General features: G+C 37.6%; 2 pseudogenes across 1 annotated transcript in view; one reads left to right on the top strand and one right to left on the bottom strand.

Moving 5' to 3' along the window:
• Nucleotides 1–12,059: 12,059 nt before the first annotated feature.
• On the bottom strand, nt 12,060–12,718 carry Naa11-ps20 (N(alpha)-acetyltransferase 11, NatA catalytic subunit, pseudogene 20; annotated as a pseudogene).
• Tgap1l7 (GTPase activating protein testicular GAP1 like 7) overlaps nt 12,453–25,283 on the top strand; it is a 34,068-nt pseudogene continuing 21,237 nt past the window's right edge. The window contains exons 1-3 of the transcript XR_015684149.1: nt 12,453–14,170; nt 14,746–14,827; nt 17,518–17,595. The product of XR_015684149.1 is annotated as a GTPase activating protein testicular GAP1 like 7 (transcript). The remainder of the gene's footprint in view (nt 14,171–14,745; nt 14,828–17,517; nt 17,596–25,283) is intronic.

Raw genomic sequence — 25,283 nt, 5'->3', positions numbered from 1 at the left:
AGAGAACACAAATGCCAGCCCAGGTTACTGTATCCTGCAAAACTCCCAATTAACATAGATGGAGAAACCAAGATATTCCATGACAAAACCAAATTTACACAATATCTTTCAACAAATCCAGCACTACAAAGGATAATAAATGGTAAAGCCCAACATAAGGAGGCAAGCTATACCCTAGAAGAAGCAAGAAACTAATCGTCTTGGCAACAAAACAAAGAGAATGAAAGCACACAAACATAACCTCACATCCAAATATGAATATAACGGGAAGCAATAATCACTATTCCTTAATATCTCTCAACATCAATGGTCTCAACTCCCCAATAAAAAGACATAGATTAACAAACTGGATATGCAACGAGGACCCTGCATTCTGCTGCCTACAGGAAACACACCTCAGAGACAAAGACAGACATTACCTCAGAGTGAAAGGCTGGAAAACAATTTTCCAAGCAAATGGTCAGAAGAAGCAAGCTGGAGTAGCCATTCTAATATCAAATAAAATCAATTTCCAAGTAAAAGTCATCAAAAAAGATAAGGAAGGACACTTCATATTCATCAAAGGAAAAATCCACCAAGATGAACTCTCAATCCTAAATATCTATGCCCCAAATACAAGGGCACCTACATATGTAAAAGAAACCTTACTAAAGCTCAAAACACACATTGCACCTCACACAATAATAGTGGGAGATTTCAACACCCCACTCTCATCAATGGACAGATCATGGAAACAGAAATTAAACAGAGATGTAGACAGACTAAGAGAAGTCATGAGCCAAATGGACTTAACGGATATTTATAGAACATTCTATCCTAAAGCAAAAGGATATACCTTCTTCTCAGCTCCTCATGGTACTTTCTCCAAAATTTATAATATAATTGGTCAAAAAACAGGCCTCAACAGGTACAGAAAGATAGAAATAATCCCATGCGTGCTATCGGACCACCACGGCCTAAAACTGGTCTTCAATAACAATCAAGGAAGAATGCCCACATATACGTGGAAATTGAACATTGCTCTACTCAATGATAACCTGGTCAAGGAAGAAATAAAGAAAGAAATTAAAAACTTTTTAGAATTTAATGAAAATGAAGGTACAACATACCCAAACTTATGGGACACAATGAAAGCTGTGCTAAGAGGAAAACTCATAGCGCTGAGTGCTTGCAGAAAGAAACAGGAAAGAGCATATGTCAGCAGCTTGACAGCACAACTAAAACCTCTAGAACAAAAAGAAGCAAATACACCCAGGAGGAGTAGAAGGCAGGAAATAATCAAGCTCACAGCGGAAATCAACCAAGTAGAAACAAAAAGGACCATAGAAAGAATCAACAGAACCAAAAGTTGGTTCTTTGAGAAAATCAACAAGATAGATAAACCCTTAGCCAGACTAACGAGAGGACACAGAGAGTGCGTCCAAATTAACAATATCAGAAATGAAAAGGGAGACATAACAACAGATTCAGAGGAAATTCAAAAAATCATCAGATCTTACTATAAAAACCTATATTCAACAAAACTTGAAAATCTTCAGGAAATGGACAATTTCCTAGACAGATACCAGGTACCGAAGTTAAATCAGGAACAGATAAACCAGTTAAACAACCCCATAACTCCTAAGGAAATAGAAGCAGTCATTAAAGGTCTCCCAACCAAAAAGAGCCCAGGTCCAGGCGGGTTTAGTGCAGAATTCTATCAAATTTTCATAGAAGACTTCGTACCAATATTATCCAAACTATTCCACAAAATTGAAACGGATGGATCACTACCGAATTCCTTCTACGAAGCCACAATTACTCTTATACCTAAACCACACAAAGACACAACAAAGAAAGAGAACTTCAGACCAATTTCCCTTATGAATATCGACGCAAAAATACTCAATAAAATTCTGGCAAACCGAATCCAAGAGCACATCAAAACAATCATCCACCATGACCAAGTAGGCTTCATCCCAGGCATGCAGGGATGGTTTAATATACGGAAAACCATCAACGTGATCCATTATATAAACAAACTGAAAGAACAGAACCACATGATCCTTTCATTAGATGCTGAGAAAGCATTTGACAAAATTCAACACCCCTTCATGATAAAAGTCCTGGAAAGAATAGGAACTCAAGGCCCATACCTGAACATAGTAAACGCCATATACAGCAAACCAGTTGCTAACATTAAACTAAATGGAGAGAAACTTGAAACAATCCCACTAAAATCAGGGACTAGACAAGGCTGCCCACTCTCTCCCTACTTATTCAATATAGTTCTTGAGGTTTTAGCCAGAGCAATCAGACAACAAAAGGAGGTCAAGGGTATACAGATCGGAAAAGAGGAAGTCAAAATATCACTATTTGCAGATGATATGATAGTATATTTAAGTGATCCCAAAAGTTCCACCAGAGAACTACTAAAGCTGATAAACAACTTCAGCAAAGTGGCTGGGTATAAAATTAACTCAAATAAATCAGTTGCCTTCCTCTATACAAAAGAGAAAGAAGCTGAGAAAGAAATTAGGGAAACGACACCCTTCATAATAGACCCAAATAATATAAAGTACCTCGGTGTGATTTTAACAAAGCAAGTAAAAGATCTGTACAATAAGAACTTCAAGACACTGAAGAAGGAAATTGAAGAAGACCTCAGAAGATGGAAAGATTTCCCATGCTCATGGATTGGCAGGATTAATATAGTAAAAATGGCCATTTTACCAAAAGCAATCTACAGATTCAATGCAATCCCCATCAAAATACCAATCCAATTCTTCAAAGAGTTAGACAGAACAATTTGCAAATTCATCTGGAATAGCAAAAAACCCAGGATAGCTAAAGCTATCCTCAACAATAAAAGGACTTCAGGGGGAATCACTATCCCTGAACTCAAGCAGTATTACAGAGCAATAGTGATAAAAACTGCATGGTATTGGTACAGAGACAGTCAGATAGACCAATGTAATAGAATTGAAGACCCAGAAATGAACCCACACACCTGTGGTCACTTGATTTTTGACAAAGGAGCCAAACCATCCAATGGAAAAAAGATAGCATTTTCAGGAAATGGTGCTGGTTCAACTGGAGGTCAACATGTAGAAGAATGCAGATCGATCCATGCTTATCACCCTGTACAAAGCTTAAGTCCAAGTGGATCAAGGACCTCCACATCAAACCAGACACACTCAAACTAATAGAAGAAAAACTAGGGAAGCATCTGGAACACATGGGCCTTGGAAAAAATTTCCTAAACAAAACACCAATGGCTTACGCTCTAAGATCAAGAATCGACAAATGGGATCTCATAAAACTGCAAAGCTTCTGTAAGGCAAAGGACACTGTGGTTAGGACAAAATGGCAACCAACAGATTGGGAAAAGATCTTTACCAATCCTACAACAGATAGAGGCCTTATATCCAAAATATACAAAGAACTCAAGAAGTTAGACCGCAGGGAGTCAAATAACCCTATTAAAAATGGGGTTCAGAGCTAAACAAAGAATTCACAGCTGAGGAATGCCGAATGGCTGAGAAACACCTAAAGAAATGTTCAACATCTTTAGTCATAAGGGAAATGCCAATCAAAACAACCCTGAGATTTCACCTCACACCAGTGAGAATGGCTAAGATCAAAAACTCAGGGGACAACAGATCCTGGCGAGGATGTGGAGAAAGAGGAACACTCCTCCATTGTTGGTGGGATTGCATACTGGTACAACCATTCTGGAAATCAGTCTGGAGGATCCTCAGAAAATTGGACATTGAACTGCCTGAGGATCCAGCTATACCTCTCTTGGGCATATACCCAAAAGATGCCCCAAAAAGACACGTGCTCCACTATGTTCATTGCAGCCTTATTTATAATCGCCAGAAGCTGGAAAGAACCCAGATGCCCTTCAACAGAGCAATGGATACAGAAAATGTGGTACATCTACACAATGGAATATTACTCAGCTATCAAAAACAATGACTTTATGAAATTCGTAGGCCTATGGTTGGAACTGGAAAATATCATCCTGAGTGAGCTAACCCAATCACAGAAAGACATACATGGTATGCACTCATTGATAAGTGGCTATTAGCCCAAATGCTTGAATTACCCTAGATGCCTAGAGCAAATTAAACTCAAGACGGATGATCAAAATGTGAATGCTTCACTCCTTCTTTAAAAGGGGAACAAGAATACCCTTGGCAGGGAATAGAGAGGCAAAGATTAAAACAAACACAGGAGAAACACCCATTCAGAGCCTGCCCCACATGTGGCCCATACATATACAGCCACCCAATTAGACAAGATGGATGAAGCAAAGAAGTGCAGATCAACAGGAGCCGGATGTAGATCGCTCCTGAGAGACACAGCCAGAATACAGCAAATACAGAGGCGAATGCCAGCAGGAAACCACTGAACTGAGAATAGGACCCGCATTGAAGGAATCAGAGAAAGAACTGGAAGAGCTTGAAGGGGCTCGAGACCCCATATGTACAACAATGCCAAGCAACCAGAGCTTCCAGGGACTAAGCCACTACCTAAAGACTATACATGGACTGACCCTGGACTCTGACCTCATAATTAGCAATGAATATCCTAGTAAGAGCACCAGTGGAAGGGGTAGCCCTGGGTCCTGCTAAGACTGAACCCCCAGTGAACTAGACTGGTTGGGGGAGGGCGGCAATGGGGGGAGGGTGGGGAGGGGAACACCCATAAGGAAGGGGAAGGGGGAGGGGGATGTTTGCCCGGATACCGGGAAAGGGAATAACACTCGAAGTGTATATAAGAAATACTCAAGTTAAGAAAAAAAATGTAAAAAAAAAAAAAGAAATAAAACACGACATCATGCAAAAAAAAATGTGTATGCTGGTCTTGTATTTCTTCTGTTTTTTTTTTCTTTTTTTTTTTAACTGTGTTTTGTTTTAAAAAAAAAAAAAACTTGACTAAGACCAAACAAATTGGGTATAAGTTCAAATACTTTGAGTTATTTAGTAATAATAATTTAACTAATTTAATAGGTAACAATTTTAATTTACAAATTAATTAGATTAATCTAGGCTTTACTCTATAAAACTTACTATATATTGATAGCTGTGTGTCCTCCTCTGTATCCTTCAAAGATGTCTGGCTTCACAGAAGTGTGTGAAGGTTTCTGATTCTATGTCAGGAAAGCACATTACAATTTAAAGTTCCTTGTGATTTTGTGTCTATTCAGTTCTAAGGTTCTCAGTGTTAAAGAAGTCTCCATGCTACCTTTTTCATAAGGAACCTTATGTTGAAAAAATAAAAATTGACAATTTTTAGAGATTCATATGCATTTCACAATATTTTAAACCAATATCGTCTTATACACATGTCTGTCTATCCATCTATCTGCCTATCCATCTGTCCATCCATCCGTCCATCCATCCATCCCTCTCTATCTATCTTTCTATCGATCTATCTATCTATCTGTCTGTCTGTCTGTCTTCTATCTCATCTATATCATATAGGCATATTTACATCTATATGTATATTTATAGTTGTGAAAATGTTATTCAATACAAACACTTGTGGTTCTACCTGTGTACAAAAATTATGTTTTAAAGCCACAAGGAGAGTAAATGAAATGCATGTGTTACTTTGCCAGATGACATGTGCCTTAGAATATTCACATCACAATAGTCCTTCAGCCTGATAACTACAGAATCCTCAGACTTCAGTAGTTTTCTAGCCACTGTAGTCACCAGTTTGGTGTCTAGAGGCAGGAAGGCAAACGAAAATTTCACATTGTTTGATAAGTTCTTCATCACAGGCTCTACTAAAAAGGTATATATTTATATAATTTGATTCTCATGATAGACTTATGGTATCATGAAGTGTTCTGTCTTGATTATTCAAGATCATATGAGATAACTCAACTCATCAGTGGTTTCTTGATAGGGTAATCATTGTAGCAATATTCAGTACCAATCTTCTACAGAAACAAAGTTATCACATGGAGAGGGGTATATTTTGTACTACACAGGAGAATAATTTCTGTAAAGTTTTAAAAACTGTACAAGTTAGAAGTGAGGATTATTTTATGCTCAATCCAATTACTTTCCCCCCATGGCTGTAGATTTTTATTTTAAGAAACTGGTAAATCTAACCCACAATCTAAGAATTCTCTGGTTTTTAAGAAATTGTTATTGTTTCCAACACACATTGTGCCCTTTGGAATCAAATGCTCAGAATTTAACACTGACTCAGATGAGACATGCACAACTTTCATGATATGGTCATTAACTTAAAATTTTGTTCATGAAGCTGAGGTACTACTATTTTTTAAACATATCTTTACAATACTGCTTGATGTGTGTGTGATGGCAACTATTGTCTGCTCTCCTTTTGATTCATGTGAGTCTTAAGTCCTTTCTAAGTGAAAGCTATGACATTTCTGTACATATTCTTTGAAAGATGTAACATATATTGTGGGATGAATTATAGTCACTTGAGTAACTATATATTTTAAATATCCAAACTGAAAGAGCAGGGCACAAAAAAGAAACCACCAAAACAGAAGCCACTCCCTTATTATAGGGAACAATTTTATTATGAATAAGAGAGAAAAATGTTCAGAGGCACATGGAAAATTTCAGAATATAGAAAATAGAAACAGGCCTGACCAAGTCTGGAAAAAACAAGGAAGACTATCAGAAGAGAGAATGGAGATAGCTTGGTCACGGAAAAGGACTCAGAAAGAGAGGAAGGGGATTCTAGCACATGTTAGGAGTTAGTATAATGAAGAAGGGGATGAGGATGTTGGAAAATGTCTGTAACCTAGATGTGGGATTTTAAATTTATACCAAGTATGATTACCCCCTTCAAGGATAAAGGTCAGAATGGAAATTGATATCCTAATATGAGCAAGTCAATGGAGAGCCATATGTCATATTTTGCCACAGTCAGGGGAAATGTCTACCTTTTTCTAGACAAGACCAATTTCACAAAATTTTTGATGAATGCTTGTATTTTTTCATTTTTCCTTTTATTGTTCTTGTTGTTTTTTTGTTTGTAACTATCAGGAATCTTTCTTTCTTGTACCTTGAACTGGACCAAGCCTGGCAATTGAGATAACCTGATTATTTTCAGCACATCTACTGTTGGGAGCTGCTAAAGATGGCACTGACATCTAGTGGTCGTTTGTGGTATACAACCATTATAGCCGTGTCCCTCCCTGGCCTTCCTCTGGCATTTACAAGGCCAGGGTGATATGCATGCTAATAAGGTATCTCATACTCCACCAATCCGAAGAAGGATAAGTTTACAGCCACTGTCTGTCTTGTATTTAAGGCGAGTGCCTTTGTTCCTCGGGGTCTCCATATCAACAATTAGGTGTTCCTGCAATAAAGGCTGCTGAGAAAAATCCGACGGTGTTGCGTCTTCCTTGCTGGTCAGGGTGGGTGCAACAATCTACAATGTTAGCTCACAAAGGTTTAGTTATAGCATTTTCTCAGAGTATCATATCTGATATGTGACATAATATATATCTACATTAGGATTTATAAAAGTTTCAAAAAATCAGTTATAAAGTAGCAATGCAATAATTTTATTGGAGGGTATCACTACAAGTTTAGGAACTGCATTAAAGTGTTGTAGCATTTAGAGTTTGAGAACCATTGCTCTATATCCTACCAACTACACTTCTTCAAACTATTCCCATGACACTTCTGAAAAGGGTCCCACTTCTGAAAAGATCCTGCTTCTTCAATACGTTCCCAATAGTTCCCTTCATCCATGACATAGTTTCTGTTACATTTTAAAGCTGTCTATAGCTTAACAGAATCATGCTTGGAAAACTGAGTCTACATTTTAACTCCGTTCACCCTTTGAAATACAGTATGAACATTGGTTTTTAACTTATCCACTGAACACTTGTTCTCTAGGTGGAGCTCTGCATCAGGAGAATTGTTTCTTTCTTTCTTTTTTTTTCCAATATGGACACGACTAAGGAAGAAGATGGAGGAGAAGAAAATTGAACCGTGGTTTGCCAAGGTGCTGCGGTTATCCGACGAGGGTGGAAAAGAAAGAAACGATATCTCACCTTGTTCAATGACATTTTGGTGGTATCCAGTAAACTGTAAGTATACGCATCATGCTTTCTTTACTGTAAGAGGCTACTCAGTGGAAAGGCCTTAAGGTACAAAACTGTTTATAACTTCCTTTATTTTTGAGATTATAATTACTTTACATTCTCCTTCTTTTTCCTCTTCCATGTCCTTCCACATCCTTCCATATACCCCTCCTTGTTCTCTTTTGAAATCATGGCTTTCTGGTTTTTTTTTTATTACTCATTCTTACTCATTATTTTATATGTAAGCTAACATAAGATACACATATATAATATATATTCATGGATACATATATATGTACAGTTTCTAAGTACGTAAATATAACCTACTCAGTCAGTATAATATTGCTTGTATTTGTGTTTTCAGGAATGTGTATTTGGTATTAGATAGGCAATCTAATTGACAATCCTAGGGGAGATTTCTCTTACTCTCGTTTCCTTAGTGGCATATACTTCTTTGAGTAGGGTTGATGCTTACTGGGCTACTCCTATATATTTCTCAATTTGTTTTGACACATTCTTTGGGCACATTTAAAAAATTAATTAATTAAGGTACCACTCTGCTGTTTGAATCTGGTGAAAGATTAGCGACAAGCTACCAAGGACATAGTTATGCAGGCATGTGCCCACATTTCTAGCATTTTTTTAAAACTAACTTAGGAGTATTACAACTGGTAATGAGAGCCCTGTGAACTATATAGTGACACATTTCTCTAAATAAAATATTAAACTCCTGATAAGCAGGAGCCTTCTTGATTGGTATTTACAAATAGATTACAGAAGCAAGATTGTTGGTCATAAGGAGCTACACATGTAAGCCTCCTGACCTCATAGCTTCCAGATTAGCTGAAGAGACAGGAAGCATCTTCTATCTCTCCACTATCAAGGGAAACTGCTGGCACTAAGTCTTCCTTGGTGATTCTGCATACACTAGAGAAAACTGTTGTGATTGAATGAAACTGTGTACTTGGTTATATTAGAATTTAAGGCCATAGAGATGTTTTCTGGGACCACATCATATATAATCTCCACTACTTATGATCACAGCCTTCTAGAATATGTGATGCTGGTATTGATACTATCAAGTAAATATCTTAAGTGGTGTTCTCATTAGTACATAAATTTATCAGACAGACATCAATAAAATAGTCTATTCCATTTTTGGGGGGGCAGGGGTTAAATTTTTCTGATCATCAGTGAATCATTTTCCAGAAGATCCATCACAGATTGTGAGAAAAATAAAATATTCAGGTGAGAGTTCTTCTATACATTATAAACACACCAACTGGGTATGTTTTTCTTGCAACCCTGATCAGTCATGTAAGCTCCTTCACAGAAAATGGTAATTAGTGTCTGAGGCAGGCTGAAAATAAAAGAATGGACTGGGTGTCTGTCAATCTGTCCATCTTTCTTGTTTTTTTTTTTTTTTTGGTACAGAGCTCCCTTTCTTTTCACAGTGGGAAATCTTCACATTTTATATTAAAAGATAGTAATCAACTCATCAGAAATGTAAAAAGAAATAAACTGATCATTTGCCATATAAGTGTAGTTGATGGAAGGAAGTAAACTTAACTTTGTGCTGAGAATAAAGGAAACGGAAATGGTTGGTTTCTTAAAGGCAGTACATATGGTCCCTTCTGTCATGTTGCAATTGTAATTAAAACTATTTTTAGATTCTCATTCACATTATGGAAAGAAGTTTATCAAGTTTATAAGGAGTGATTATTGTTATTTCCATTTTCAAGGAAGATTATCTGTTATCAGACATTGGAATTAGAAGTTTCAGGTTCAAGCATTTCTAGGGAATTTTATATATATGTTTAAATGGTGAATATAAAATGTAAATATAAATATCTCATTATTGAGACATGTGTGTATGTATATCTTGAAGTACATGTTGCATGATGGCTTGTATTTTAACTATAGTATGTTACATTAGATTATATGAGGACTTTTTCTTTGTAGTGCAATTAGTCTTCCTATGTTTTAAATATTAAAGGTTTACATACAGGATTTTTGAACCATGATTTATTCTTGTGATATTCTGTCCCCTGAATTTGAGAGGGAGTCATTATCTTCAGTTATCTAGCCACATATTAGCTTACGAGTATCAGAAGGAAAGTCCAATACCTAGGTTTACACAGCAAATGCATCATCCATCATTAAAAAAATACAAAAAAAAATCATGAGTGTGGGGAGGAGATCTGTCAGGAGATAGAATGGAAGGAGAAAGTGACAAAAACAATCATCAAATGCATTGTATTTTAATGTAGAATTCTCGAAGAGCAAATTACTCAGAAAAAGAATGACAAAAGGAGAAAATTTATGCTTCAAAGATTATTGTTTCTTAAAAACACTTCTAATAATACCAGAATGCTTGATAGGAAGACATTATTCTAATTATTTGGCTAAATTATTGGAAAAAAGGATCGCCTTTTTGGTTACTTGTGTGATATATAATTTGCGGGTTTTCTACAGGAGCTACTAGAATGAGGTTATTGAATATTTTAGTACAGGGAGATAGACAACAGAAAATTTTACTAAGTCAAACAATATTTTTGTTTATATTCTGGAAAGATTTTTCCATGTAATTAATTAAAATAAAAAATCTTGAAATAATTTCCTTTGTGTATTATGGGAAAAAAACAAAGCAAAATAGTTACTCCTTAACTAAATCCAGGTAAGAAATATTGATACAGGTGGCTTTCTGTAAGTGCCGCTGTGCTTAGATTTAGCAATGGATGTGTCCTTTTTTGCTCTGGGGCAGGAAGAACTTGGTTTTACCACAACACTAACTACAATGCAAATTAAACTAACAGATATTTGATTCTTTATAAAAATAAGAAATTTAAGATAAAACATGTCATTCCATTGGCTACCCTGTGGATTGGTGATGAAGTGGACGCATTCAGGTCAGACAACACTGCTGCTTCCAAGTCCATTTACCTATACTGGCCGATGGGATATGTTGTTGCCACCTTTCGGTAAGACCTAGAGTTCGGACCTGTGATCACAAGATGATAACTTCAGAAATTGTGGGTCAAATTAATGGAGTGTAATTCACTTCCCAGTGAATGAGTATACTCATTCTAATATTCTTTAATTAGAAAAGAAAAATCAGGCTATGGTTATTGGTGACCATTGAAGAGTGTGTATCTATCTAGTAACTCCTTTCACCAAATGCTTTCATCATCCCAAAATGTTTGCAAAAATAGAGTCAATTTTAGTCTAATTGTACACAGGATGCCAACTCAAATTTCCCCCTTCTATGATGATCCTAGATTTTTCTATACTCTTCATTATATCTATTTCCACATGTACGTAGGTGCTTTATGGTTTTTTGTTTTGTTTTTGTTTTTTGTTTTGTTGTTTGTTTGGGGTTTTTTCTTCTCCTTATATTTTTATTTGTTCAGGTTAGAGATTGCAGTTTAATTTCTGCTTGTCATTTCCTTAAGATCTACAAATTCTGCTCCCATATTAGTCCAGAACCTATCATCGTCTCCCACCAGATAAGAGAGCATTCTTCTTCAAAAGGAGGGAGGGCAAGGCCAGGCAGTTCCCCAGAAAGCAAGAGCGGATAACTTCCCACAAGGGAGAGGGCATGAGGACTAGCTTGATGGTTCTACTCCAAGGAAAACCCAGATAAACACTGGCAAATGCAGGACGCTGGGGTATTCTCAAGTTGTCCCCACTTCCTGTTTAGCATTCTAGGGTTTGGAAACCTGCAGGATATACAGAACCAGTACAGCACTGAACAGAATCTGATGGCAGCATGAAGAAGCCAAGGAAGGCGCTGCCTGGCAGTCCTCAGGCCTCCTTGACTCCCGCACAACAGGTTCTGTGTCCAGGTGTGCCTCCATGATCACACAGGTTATGCAGAAGGTTGCTAAGCATCAAAAGGAGAGCCATTTGCGTCACAGGACTGCAGAACAAGGTTCCCAAGAACAATATGACTAAAATACGAGGACCTGTTGTGCTCAAGCAGGTCCTAAGAGGCGGACCCCAAGGTCTGCAAGCTGTCTTGGACATCAGTGCTATCTTTGCCATCACTGCCACTGTCACCTCTAGCCAGGTTCTCCTGCTGATAGGCCTCTTCGGAACCAGGAAGTGTGCTATCCTGATTCTCCTTGGAACCAAAAACGACATATCCGCCTTTCTTCAGCACCAGTTGCCTTCTCAGCTCATCTGCCATCTGTGAGAGATCTCGCTTCAGAGCATATGCATCTTCGCCATCTGCATAGTACTTGGGCTCCACCTCACTAACCTGGAAGTTCAGGGTGCTGGAACAGAGGTGCAAGGCTGCTCGGTTGCTCTTCCTGGCATGCAGGGAGACATACTTTGCACTGAAGTTCTCTATCATGGCCTGGGAAGCCTGGTCCATTAGCTTCTTGGCCAGGGCAAAGCGTAGGTGGGAGCGCTTCACAGCCAGTGGGGTGATGTGTCCATGAGGGACGCTATCAGGATCCTCTTCCATTTTGGCCAGAACATAACCCACAATCTTCCCAACCTCATCCTCAGCAATGTAGGAGAGCTGGGCCACGAGAAGCCATGATAGTAGTACTTCATCTGGTAGTTCTCGGGCAGGCAGAGCAGGTTGCAGTGTTGTATGTTTATCAGGTCATATGGCCGAGCCCAGCAGATGCTCATATTGGCGGCAGAAAAGCCTATCAGACTCGGGAGAATCAGAGAGGATGCCACAGAGCACAAGCGACACCAGCACCATTTGCTTTAAGACACCTGGGTTATCCAAACGGAACTCATACGAGATGAGGAAGATCTCTCACTATCTTCCATTTCGTTTCGGCGATGCTGTACAGAACTTTGTATATCTTCATGCAAGTCCTAGTCGTGTCCGAAGTAAATGATGACCACGCAGTCCTCCTCTGAAAGGATTGGCCGGTCTACCTGCCAGCCATTGTGTAGATGCGGAAGCATGTACAACATTTTGGACGCGCTTGCACAGCATGACCTCGCGAGCTACCTCTAACCTCGTGTGAGCCCACAGGGCCGGACCAATGGGCCCTCCATCCAGCACCAGTGTGCTTTGTGTTTTGATCTGCGATGTTCAAGACTCCACAAGATCCATGGGGCAGGACAGAGGTGCATTGTCCTAGAAGAATGTGGACAAGACAAGATCTTATTTATCCTAGACATTCTTCTTCCCAAAATGATCTGATTTTATCTGTGTCTTAAAAGTACACAGATCTATCTCTTCCCAATAATATTGTGTAGTATAATTAAATTTGAAAAATACTTTATATACTCCCACATTTTCTTAAAAATTAGTATTTAATTGAATGATGAAAAGTTACTCATGCAATACTCAAGTATTTGAATGTCTCTGTAGAAGAATATCACTGGTTTTTATAGTCAATTAAAAAGGACTGGTGTCATTAGACCATCAGAGTCAGGTATAATTTTCAGAGTTCAGGAAAATTTCAAATTTGCATTCTAATCTTTCATGAGAAGATGTGCTCATGGCATATTGATATTATATTGAGTGTAGTTGATGGAATCACAGGGATTGTGTAGCATGTGCCTTCTGCTCTAATCAAACATACACCAAAATTCAAATTTTTTTCCACATGAAAAGTTCATGCATACTCCATATTTGGGCTCTTTTCATTCTTCTATCCAAATTCTTAGTGTCATCACACAGTTGACTCAAATAACACAAACACAAGTTTTATGAGCATTCTAGGCTCTGTGACTTTGCTCTTTACATGGAAAAGCATTTGTCATAGACTCTGACAAAGAGAAGATCACCTTTTGTTCTTTGAATGTTTTCTATTCCTCCAGTAAAATCTCAAAAGTTTGTTATTTAATACTTAGGGTTTCTCTCTTATCAAATATGAGAAATATTATATTTACGGATGGTAAAGTGTCACATGACAGCACGGCAGTACAAAAATTAGGTCATTTAGAGGTGGAATCATGTAGAGACTGCCAAATATACCTATACCATAATTGATGACCACAGACGTAAGATATTTTTATGCATAATAACCTTAAAAATCTTACCATTTATCATGACTCTAATATTTTTCAATTTCACAGTTCCATGGAACAGACCATTTGGTAGTATTTCTTTGTACAAAGGTATTTTACTTTTGTTAATATTTTAATTCCTTGGTGATATAGGAATGGTAGTATGTGCTTTGATATATATGTATATATATATATACACATTTGATAATCTGTCTCGAAATCAGTTGTTAATTAGATGGTCAATGGAAAATGCTTTGCATTCTCCTGTCCATTCCTTATTTTATTTAATTTGGTGGAAGTTCTGCATTTATTATTTCCTCTTTGTATTAGAGTACACAGTACTCTCAAGTCTTATTTTAAGTTCCACTAAGTAGATGTCACTCTATCATACACATTCCAACCATCTGCTGCTTCCTCCTTGAGGTCAAGCAAATTTCTATTCTTCTGTTTGTTTCAGGCACATCATTTTGAGGACTGGCTATACTACTTAGGTCAATGTGTTATTACCTGACTATATCTGTTTCTGAAACATTTTTCACTATTCACCAGTCAAATAATGAATATTGCTGAACTTATTTTCTTATATTGAAAGCTAAGATGATTCTGAAAAAATATTAGCAGGGATTAGCTTGAAATATGCTCCTAATTAATCTTGCTGTATTGTATATTTTTGTTGCATTTCACAGATCCATTCGTCAAGCCAAGAAACACAACAAAATGGAACTTCCCATGCGGATATTCACTGAGAACATTGCAGGCTGTGACACTGTATGTGAATACAAAACCAAAATAATATTCCATGTTCATGACTAGGAGAGAGACAGTTTGTAAAGTAATGGAAGATGGAGACATAAGAAGAGCATGGATGGGGAGAGCAGGACAGAGGGAGAGAGGGACAGAGGGACAGAGAGACTGAGGGAGAGAATTTAGACAGTATTGTGTGGAACTAATTAAATTATTTTACATTAAATTATATTAAATTATATCTGTAGTCAATGCAGACATAGGACTCTCATATGTGATGTGTAGAGAGCAACATGAAACAAGACTGATTCATGTACTAGAGATCCAAAAAGAGGAAATACTTTTTGTTATATCACTGAAAATTGAACCAAATATTTCCAACAGCATATATTTCCAAGTGGAGTATTATTAGTACAATTAAACTGCCCCCTCCTTAGTCCTTATTGCTTATATATAAACTTGTGTGTTGTTTCCTCTATTCCTTATTCATTTTAAAATATTTATGTCTAGAAAACAATTTTTATTATATAATATTATCATAAAGCATTATTGATATACCTAAGTGTTATAACCATAACACTCCATACCTAAGTGTTCAATGATATATTAGCTCTTTATCTCCATTCTGTGCTCTCTCTCTAAGTCTCTTACTATGCATCCTTATACCTTCCTCTGAATACCAGCTACAAAGTCATGACTTTCATCCTCATGTTTATTTGAATTATCTAGTCATAAGGGTATCTTTGCATGTGACTTCTGTTCAGAAATTACCTTTATAAATTTAACAGTGGTGTGTGTGTGTGTGTGTGTGTGTGTGTGTGTGTGTGTGTGTGTGTGTTCATCTTTGTGTATGGTGTTTAGGATAAAACTCACAACCTCACAATACTATACAGTAGTTCTATCATTGAGATAAACATAAATATCTATTGAATAATTGTCTATTTTTCTCAGGCTTATATTATTGTTCACTTTCCAGTATTGGGTTTAGTGCAGATCAAAAATTTAACTACTATGTAACATGTAGAGCATTGCAGACATTTCCTACTGTAAAGCAGAATAGACTGTGACTCAGGGATCACCACCTCTCTGCCTTTCATAAATGCTAATGGGTACACCTAGAGTCAGTGTTCTAACATGTCACTGTGGACACTGCACTAGACTTACAAAGGGCACTATAATGAAGATATTTTAGATCACCAAACAATTTCTTACTCATACCAGGTCCACGTTACACAAAACAGTAACTAAAAATAGTATAAAATAGATTTTGAGTCAGTGACATAAATCAGGGAACACTCATTAGCTTGGCTGAACCATATATGTCCTCAGGACAGAGAAGAGCAGAAGAGCAGAACGTCCCATAGGGAAATGGTCTCTTGCCTCTGCTGTTTGACTTCAGCTGTGGCAAATGCTCAGCGTTGTACACTTTTGTGACTTAGATCCATTTGCTTTAACATGAACATTTTTACTAATTCTCTCCCATAACTCTAGTGCTTTAATATTTTATCCTACCATAATTATTAAAAACCTTTTGTGTAGTTCAGAAGATTGGTAATAGATAATTATAACTTTTATTCACGTTATATGTTTATATCCTTTTTGTCTTTGAAGAGATATTATCAGATCATCAAAACATTCTTCTACCTTTCTTAGATATCTTCCCTTATTTTCTTTCTTCATATTCTCTAGTCAGTATTCAGAAATAATTCTTCATATATATATTTTATATATATACATCAATTTTTTAGTAGTTTTCATTGATTTTTTTGTTTATACTTTAGCCTCTTCTTTTATCGTTTGAAAATTCTTTGAATCATCAATGTATTTCATTACACTTAAGATAAACCTGTAAAGTTTTTCTATGGATAAATTAGGAAAATGTTTTAATCCTATTTTTATATTAGGATTTTTCCCGCCTAATTTTTGTTTTTTCTTTACTCTTAAGATTGAATGTAGATCTCTCAGATACTGCTTATATTTTAAAATAGATAGATGCAGATGATTTTAGAATTATCTTTATTCGATAATTTCATGTAAGTATAGAAATGCCAAATCACCTGCACAATCACAAGACATCCCCAAACCTTTCCCTATATTCATGTTCTTTCCTTTCTTGACTTTAATAATTACCAATGTATAAAATATTGACTTTTGGTCTTAGCATTGTATAGAAAACAACTGCACTGTCCTCATGAGTCAATGCTTATGCCATGGCTGGGGGACAGCATTTTACTACATGCCTCCATGATTTTAGTAATCTGTTTTAAAATTCATACCTTGTTAGTGATAGTATCACCTCACTGTTGCACATTTAGTCTATTAATATGTAATTTCAATATTTACAGTTATTATTTCTATCTGAAGATATAGGCAAACATATTTACGTTAAACTTTTTTTATTTGTCTTTGAACAATTAAAACATTTTATTCCTCATAGAAGGAGCATGTGAACTATCCCATGGCTTCTCAGTCACCCTTTATCATACACAACCTGTTACAGTTATGTTTGATTTTTCAGTACCCAAGAGCTAAATTCTAATATAAATATGTTAGACTGAGTATCTTCCAGACTTAGCCTATGGGAAGAAAATGAGTTCTACATTAGAGGAGTTGTTACAGATTATAAATTGTAAATAATGATTAGATCATATTAATTTTGTATTCATGAGCTTTCAGGTTATTTTATAGCATTTTTCTCTCTGTGCATTCTATAGCCTCTGTATGTAACAGCAACAAACTTTGAAATGGTGAATGACATAATCAGCAAGTTACTACCAATGATAAGAAAGCATGTAAGTTACTTTCAATCTATTTTGAGTTAAAATTGAATTTTGCTTTTGAGATTCACATATGTGGAAATGTGTAAATACAGATGAAATTTGATCATGATACATTTACAAATCATATTATACAAATGGCTCCTTTTTTATTTGTTAGGTATAAATTTCTTTCTTTCTTTCTTTTTTTATTAACTTGAGTATTTCTTATTTATATTTCGAGTGTTATTCCTTTTCCCGGTTTATGGGCCAACATCCCCCTAACCCCTCCCACTCACCTTCTTTATGGGTGTTCCCCTCCCAATCCTCCCCCCATTGCCACCCTCCCCCCAACAATCACCTTCACTGGGGGTTCAGTCTAAGCAGGACCCAGGGCTTCCCCCTACACTAGTGATCTTACTAGGATATTCGATGCTACCTATGAGGTCAGAGTCCAGGGTCAGTCCATGTATAGTCTTTAGGTAGGGGCTTAGTCCCTGGAAGCTCTGGTTGCTTGGCATTGTTGTTCATATGGGGTCTCGAGCCCCTTCAAGCTCTTCCAGTTCTTTCTCTGATTCCTTCAACGGGGGTCCTGTTCTCAGTTCAGTGGTTTGCTGCTGGCATTCGACTATGTATTTGCTGTATTCTGGCAGTGTCTCTCAGGAGAGATCTACATCCAGCTCCTGTCGGCCTGCACTTCTTTGCATCATCCATCTTGTCTAATTGGGTGGCTATGTATGGGCCACATGTGGGGCAGGATCTGAATGGGTGTTCCTTCTGTCTCTGTTTTAATCTTTGCCTCTATATTCCCTGCCAAGGGTATTCTTGTTCCCCTTTTAAAGAAGGAGTGAAGCATTCACATTTTGATCATCCATCTTGAGTTTCATTTGTTCTAGGCATCTAGGGTAATTCAAGCATTTAGGCTAATAGCCACTTATCAATGAGTGCATACCATGTGTGTTTTTCTGTGATTGGGTTACCTCACTCAGGATGATATTTTCCAGTTCCAACCATTTGCCTACGAATTTCATAAAGTCATTGTTTTTGATAGCTGAGTAATATTCCATTGTGTAGATGTACCACATTTTCTGTATCCATTCCTATGTTGAAGGGCATCTGGGTTCCTTCCAGCTTCTGGCTCTTATAAATAAGGCTGCAATGAACATAGTGGAGCATGTGTCTTTTTTATATGTTGGGGCATCTTTTGGGTATATGCCCAAGAGAGGTATAGCTGGATCCTCAGGCAGTTCAATGTCCAATTTTCTGAGGAACCTCCAGACTGATTTCCAGAATGGTTTTACCAGTCTGCAATCCCACCAACAATGGAGGAGTGTTCCTCTTTCTCCACATCCTCGCCAGCATTTGCTGTCACCTGAGTTTTTGTACTTAGCCATTCTCACTGGTTTGAGGTGAAATCTCAGGGTTGTTTTGATTTGCATTTCCCTTATGACTAAAGATGTTGAACATTTCTTTAGGTGTTTCTCAGCCATTCGGCATTCCTCACCTGTGAATTCTTTGTTTAGCTCTGAACCCCATTTTTTAATAGGGTTATTTGTCTCCCTGCAGTCTAACTTCTTGAGTTCTTTGTATATTTTGGATATAAGGCCTCTATCTGTTGTAGGATTGGTAAAGATCTTTTCCCAATCTGTTGGTTGCCGTTTTGTCCTAACCACAGTGTCCTTTGCCTTTCAGAAGCTTTGCAGTTTTATGAGATCCCATTTGTCAATTCTTGATCGTAGAGCATAAGCCATTGGTGTTTTGTTCAGGAAATTTTTTCCAGTGCCCATGTGTTTGAGATGCTGCCCTAGTATTTCTTCTATTAGTTTGAGTGTATCTGGTTTGATGTGGAGGTCCTTGAAACACTTGGACTTAAGCTTTGTACAGGGTGATAAGCATGGATCGATCTGCATTCTTCTACATGTTGACCTCCAGTTGAACCAGCACCGTTTCCTGAAAATGCTATCTTTTTTCCATTGGATGGTTTTGGCTCCTTTGTCAAAAATCAAGTGACCATAGGTGTGTGGGTTCATTTCTGGGTCTTCAGTTCTGTTCCATTGGTCTATCTGTCTGTCTCTGTACTAATACCATGCAGTTTTTATCACTATTGCTTTGTAATACTGCTTGAGTTCAGGGATAGTGATTCCCCCTGAAGTCCTTTTATTGTTGAGGATAGCTTTAGCTATCCTGGGTTTTTTGTTATTCCAGATGAATTTGCAAATTGTTCTGTGTAACTCTTTGAAGAAATGGATTGGTATTTTGATGGGGATTGCACTGAATCGGTAGATCGCTTTTGGTAAAATGGCCATTTTTACTATATTAAACCTGCTAATCCATGAGCATGGGAGATCTTTCAATCTTCTGAGGTCTTCCTCAATTTCTTTCTTCAGAGGCTTGGAGTTCTTATTGTACAGATCTTTTACTTGCTTGGTTAAAGTCACACCGAGGTACTTTATATTATTTGGGTCTATTATGAAGGTTGTCGTTTCCCTAATTTCTTTCTCGGTTTGTTTCTCTTTTGTGTAGAGGAAGGCTACTGATTTATTTGAGTTAATTTTATACCCAGCCACTTTCATGAAGTTGTTTATCAGCTTAGTAGTTCTCTGTTGGAACTTTGGGATCACTTAAATATACTATCATATCATCTGCAATTAGTGATATTTTGACTTCTTCTTTTCCGATCTGTATACCCTTGACCTCCTTTTGTTGTCTGATTGCTCTGACTAGAACTTCAAGAACTATATTGAATAAGTAGGGAGAGAGTAGGCAGCCTTGTCTAGTCCCTGATTTTAGTGGGATTGCTTCAAGTTTCTCTCCTTTTAGTTTAATGTTAGCAACTGGTTTGCTATATATGGCTTTTACTATGTTTAGGTATGGGCCTTGAATTCCTATTCTTTCCAGGACTTTTATCATGAAGGGGTGTTGAATTTTGTCAAATGCTTTCTCAGCATCTAATGAAATGATCATGTGGTTTTGTTCTTTCGGTTTGTTTATATAATGGATCACGTTGATGGTTTTCCGTATATTAAACCATCCCTGCATGCCTGAGATGAAGCCTACTTGATCATGCAGGGTGATTGTTTTGATGTGCTCTTGGATTCGGTTTGCCAAAATTTTATTGAGTATTTTTGCGTCGATATTTATAAGGGAAATTGGTCTGAAGTTCTCTTTCTTTGTTGGGTCTTTGGGTGGCTTAGGTATAAGAGTAATTGTGGCTTCATAGAAGGAATTCGGTAGTGCTCCATCTGTTTCAATTTTGTGGAATAGTTTGGATATTATTGGTATGAGGTCTTCTATGAAGGTCTGATAGAATTCTGCACAAAACCCATCTGGACCTGGGCTCTTTTTGGTTGGGAGACCTTTAATGACTGCTTCTATTTCCTTAGGAGTTATGGGGTTGTTTAACTGGTTTATATGTTCCTGATTTAACTTCTGTACCTGGTATCTGTCTAGGAAACTGTCCATTTCCTGCAGATTTTCAAGTTTTGTTGAATATAGGCTTTTATAGTAAGATCTGATGATTTTTTGAATTTCCTCTGATTCTGTAGTTATGTCTCCCTTTTCATTTCTTATTTTGTTAATTTGGACGCACTCTCTGTGTCCTCTCGTTAGTCTGGCTAAGGGTTTATCTGTCTTGTTGAATTTCTCAAAGAACCAACTTTTGGTTCTGTTGATTTTTTTCTATGGTCCTTTTTTTTCTACTTGGTTGATTTCAGCTCTGAGTTTGATTATTTCCTGCCTTCTACTCCTCCAGGGTGTATTTGCTTCTTTTTGTTCTAGAGCTTTTAGGTGTGCTGTCAAGCTGCTGACATATGCTCTTTCCTGTTTCTTTCTGCAGGCACTCAGAGGTATGAGTTTTCCTCTTAGCACAGCTTTCATTGTGTCCCATAAGTTTGGGTATGTTGTACCTTCATTTTCATTAAATTCTAAAAAGTTTTTAATTTCTTTCTTTATTTCTTCCTTGACCAGGTTATCGTTGAGCAGAGCATTGTTCAACTTCCACATATATGTGGGCGTTCTTCCCTTATTGTTATTGAAGACCAGCTTTAGGCCGTTGTGGTCTATAACACGCATGGGATTATTTCTATCTTTCTGTACCTGTTGAGGCCCGTTTTTTACCAATTAAATGGTCAATTTTGGAGAAAGTACGATGAGGAGCTGAGAAGAAGGTATATCCTTTTGCTTTAGGATAGAATGTTCTGTGAATATCTGTTAAGTCCATTTGGTTCATGAATTCTCTTAGTCTGTCTATGTCTCTGTTTAATTTCTGTTTCCATGATCTGTCCATTGATGAGAGTGGGGTGTTGAAATCTCCTATTATCGTGTGAGGTGCATTGTGTGTTTTGAGCTGTAGTAATGTTTCTTTTATGTATGTAGGTGCCCTTGTATTTGGGGCATAAATATTTAGGATTGAAAGTTCATCTTGGTGAACTTTGATGAATATGAAGTGTCCTTCCTTATCTTTTTTGATGACTTTTAGTTGGAAATTGATTTTATTTGATATTAGAATGGCTACTCCAGCTTGCTTCTTCTGACCATTTGCTTGGAAAGTTGTTTTCCAGCCTTTCACTCTGATGTAGTGTCTGTCTTTGTCTCTGAGGTGTGTTTCCTGTAGGCAGCAGAATGCAGGGTCCTCGTTGCGTATCCAGTTTGTTAATCTATATCTTTTTATTGGGGAGTTGAGGCCATTGATGTTGAGAGATATTAAGGAATAGTGATTATTGCTTCCTGTTACATTGATATTTGGATGTGAGGTTATGTTTGTGAGCTTTTCTTCTCTTTGTTTTGTTGCCAAGACGATTAGTTTCTTGCTTCTTCTAGGGTGTAGCTTGACTCCTTATGTTGGGCTTTGCCATTTATTATCCTTTGTAGTGCTGGATTTGTTGAAAGATATTGTGTAAATTTGGTTTTGTCATGGGATATCTTGGTTTCTCCATCTATGTTAATTGAGACTTTAGCAGGATACAGTAACCTGGGCTGGCATTTGTGTTCTCTTAGGGTCTGTATGACATCTGTCCAGGATCTTCTGGCTTTCATAGTCTCTGGCGAAAAGTCTGGTGTGATTCTGATAGGTCTGCCTTTATATGTTACTTGACCTTTTTCCCTTACTGCTTTTAATATTCTTTCTTTATTTTGTGCATTTGGTGTTTTGACTATTATGTCAAGGAGGAGTTTCTTTTCTGGTCCAATCTATTTGGAGTTCTGTAGGCTTCTTGTAGCTTATGGGTATCCCTTTCTTTAGGTTAGGGAAGTTTTCTTCTATGATTTTGTTGAAGATATTTACTGGTCCTTTGAGCTGGGAGTCTTCACTCTGTCCTATACGTATTATCCTTAGCTTTGATCTTCTCATTGAGTCCTGGATTTCCTGTATGTTTTGGACCAGTAGCTTTTTCCGCTTTACATTATCTGTGACAGTTGAGTCCATGATTTCTATGGAATCTTCTGCTCTTGAGATTCTCTCTTCTATCTCTTGTATTCTGTTGGTGAAGCTTGTATCTACAAGCTTCTTTTGGTTTTCTATATCCAGGGTTGTGTCCATGTGTTCTTTCTTGATTGCTTCTATTTCCATTTTTAATTCCTTCAACTGTTTGATTGTGTTTTCCTGGAATTCTTTCAGGGATTTTTGTGATTCCTCTCTGTAGGCTTCTACTTGTTTATTTACGTTTTCCTGTGTTTCTCTAAGGGAGTTCTTCACGTCTTTCTTGAAGTCCTCCAGCATCATGATCAAATATGATTTTGAAACTAGATCTTGCTTTTCAGGTGTGTTTGGATATTCCATGTTTGCTTTGGTGGGAGAATTGGGCTCTCATGATGCCATGTAGTCTTGGTTTCTGTTGTTTGGATTCCTGCATTTGCCTCTCGCCATCAGATTATCTCTAGTGTTACTTTCTTCTTCTATTTCTGACAGTGGCTATACTGTCCTGTAAGCCTGTGTGTCAGGAGTGCTGTAGACCAGTTTTCCTGTTTTCTTTCAGCCAGTTATGGGGACAGAGTGTTCTGCTTTCGGGCGTGTAGTTTTTCCTATCTACAGGTCTTCAGCTGTTCCTGTGGGCCTGTGTCCTGAGTTCACTAGTCAGGTAGCTTGGAGTAGGAATTTTTGTCTTACCTGTGGTACCGAGGCTCAAGTTTGCTCGTGGGGTGTTGCTTATGAGCTCTCCGTGGGGGCAGCAACCAGGAAGATCTGCTCTGCCCTTTCTGGTAGCTTCCGTGCACCAGGGTTCCAGATGGCGCTTGGTGTTTTCCTCTGCAATCAGTAATGTGGGCAGAGTGTAGTCTCTTCTGGTTTCCCAGGCGTGTCTGCCTCTCTGAAGGTTTAGCTCTCCCTCCCACGGGATTTGGGTGCAGAGAACTGTTTATCTGGTCGGTCCCTTCAGGTTCCTGCGGTGTCTCAAATGCAGGGGACCTGCTGTTGTTGTGCCCTTATCCAAGGGAACCCAGAGGCCTTATACAATTTCCTCTTGGGCCAGGGATGTGGGCAGGGGTGAGCAATGTTGGTGGTCTCTTCTGCTCTGCAGTCTCAGGAGTGCCCACCTGTCCAGGCTGTGAGGTCTCTCTCCCACGGGGTTTGGGGGCAGCGAGCTGCTGCGGGCAGGGATCCGCGGGTTTGGGAATCCTGCTAAAACCAAATGGCTCCTTTTTAATCAGAAGTTATTGAAGACATAATAATAGTCCTTTGAGTGACAGTTTTTCTTGAATTCGCGTCTAGTTTTATGTGAAATGAAAGTCATAGCCCAATGGTTTGAGTTGTATGTGTAGTTTCACTAGATAATACATATCCACTGTAATAAATTGTGATTAATTTGTCATATGCTGACAACTAATTTAAAGGATGCCAATGTTAGAGGGAATATATTTCTTTCTTTCTTTTTTTTTAAATTAGACTATACTGCCTATTTGGTATGTAATTCTGTAGTCTTTCCCATTTCTTCTTGTTTTTATTTCTCTTGTGTGGATGTGTAAGTGTACATGTTCTAGTGTATTTACTTTTAACTTTTAATAAATCTTTAATGAATGAGTCTACATTTCTGTCTTTTCTGCATACATATCTGTGTATATATTGTCTTTCTATTTTTAAATGTGCATGTGTATCTCTTTGTAACTGTGTGTGTGTGTGTTTCTCTGTGTTTATGCATCCCTGTCTATCGCTTTCTGTGAGTTTGTACAATGAGAATCCACATGTCAGTCTGCCTCTCTAACTTTATGCCCCTACCTCTGTCTGCCTCTCTCTCTCACTCTCTTTCTCTTTCTGTTTCATTATCACCTCTCCATGTATGTTTGGGTGTAAATGGGTATTTGGTGGGGTGTCTGCTTGAGTGCTTTTTGTCTGCTAGTTTAACACTGAAAAACTCTATGGGACAATGACATTGGTTTTCAATAGGAGTCTACAAGAAAATAAAATTAATAATAATTCCAGTTAGAGCCACTCCTGGAGGGTGCTCAATATTTCAACAGAATGTTCTATTTAGATGATCATTTCAAATGGATCCATAACACTGTGTGCAGTAATTATGTTCTAGAACTTCTTTTCAGCATCAGGCCTATTTTCCAGGATAGACACATGTCCTTCATCTCCACAGACTGGACATCTCTGAATGAAAGCCAAAGGCTGTTTTTACTTCTAGGCACCCTCAAAGACTCTCTGTTTTTGACTCTTGTGTTCACTGTTGTCGAAGTTATCATATCTTTTGAATGTTAACTTTGCTAAACTCATCATAGCCACCATGAGT

This window comes from Rattus norvegicus, chromosome 3 (genome assembly GCF_021556685.1).
Source record: "Rattus norvegicus strain SHRSP/BbbUtx chromosome 3, alternate assembly SHRSP_T2T, whole genome shotgun sequence".
Lineage (NCBI taxonomy): Eukaryota > Metazoa > Chordata > Mammalia > Rodentia > Muridae > Rattus > Rattus norvegicus.
The sequence above is the reverse complement of the archived record's forward strand: the minus strand, read 5'-3'. Positions and strand labels throughout refer to the sequence as shown.